Source organism: Arachis duranensis, chromosome 9 (genome assembly GCF_000817695.3).
Source record: "Arachis duranensis cultivar V14167 chromosome 9, aradu.V14167.gnm2.J7QH, whole genome shotgun sequence".
NCBI lineage: Eukaryota > Viridiplantae > Streptophyta > Magnoliopsida > Fabales > Fabaceae > Arachis > Arachis duranensis.
This window is the reverse complement of record NC_029780.3, coordinates 80,714,989-80,716,296: the sequence shown is the minus strand read 5'-3', so window position 1 is coordinate 80,716,296 and position 1,308 is coordinate 80,714,989.

Sequence of the window (1,308 nt, the reverse complement as noted above, 5' to 3'; positions counted from 1 at the left end):
ACTTCATTTTCACACAACACTACCCCCTCTACTCTACCTTGGGCGAATCCACATCTCTCCCTCTCTACCATATTCTCTTCTTCTTCTTCTTCTTCTTCTTCTCTTCTTTCTTCTATTGCTCGAGGATGAGCAATATTTTAAGTTTGGTGTGGTAAAAGCATAAGCTTTTTGTTTTTCCATTACCATCAATGGCACCTAAGGCCGGAGAATCCTCTAGAAAAGGAAAAAGGAAGACAAAAGCTTCCACTTTCGAGTCATGGGAGATGGAAAGATTCATCTCCAAAAGCCATCAAGACCACTTCTATGATGTTGTGGCAAAGAAGAAGGTGATCCCTGAGGTCCATTTCAAGCTCAAGAAAAATGAGTATCCGGAGATCCGACATGAAATCCGAAGAAGAGGTTGGGAAGTCTTAACTAACCCCATTCAACAAGTCAGAATCTTAATGGTTCAAGAGTTCTATGCCAATGCATGGATCACTAGGAACCATGATCAAAGTATGAACCCGAATCCAAAGAATTACCTCACAATGGTTCGGGGGAAATACTTAGATTTTAGTCTGAAAAATGTGAGGTTGGCATTTCACTTGCCCATGATGCAAGGAGATGAACGCCCCTACACTAGAAGGGTCAACTTTAATCAAAGGTTGGACCAAGTCCTAATGGACATATGTGTGGAAAGGAGCTCAATGGAGAAGAGACTCCAAAGGCAAGCCAGTTCAACTAAGAAGATTGGACCTCAAGCCTGTGGCTAGAGGATGGTTGGAGTTCATTCAACGCTTCATCATTCCTACTAGCAACCGATCTGAAGTTACTGTGGATCAGGCCATCATGATTCATAGCATCATGATTGGAGAGGAAGTAGAAGTTCATGAGGTCATCTCCAATGAAATCTACAAAATAGCCGACAAGTCCTCCACCATGGCACGGCTAGCTTTTCCTCACATTATTTTCCATCTATGTTACTCAGCTGGAGTTATCATAGAAGGAGACATCCCTACTGAAGAGGATAAGCCCATCACCAAGAAGAGGATGGAGCAAGCAAGAGAGATCCCTCACGGTTCTCAAGAGATGCATGAGGAAGCTCATCATCAAGAAATCCCTGAGATGCCTCAAGGGATGCACTTTCCTCCCAACAACTATTGGGAACAACTCAACACTTCCTTGGAAGATTTGAGCTACAATGTGGGACAATTAAGGGTGGAACATCAAGAGCACTCCATCATTCTCCATGAAATAAGAGAAAATCAAAGAGCAATGAGGGAGGAGCAACAAAGGCAAGGAAGGGACATAGAAGAGCTTAAGGACATT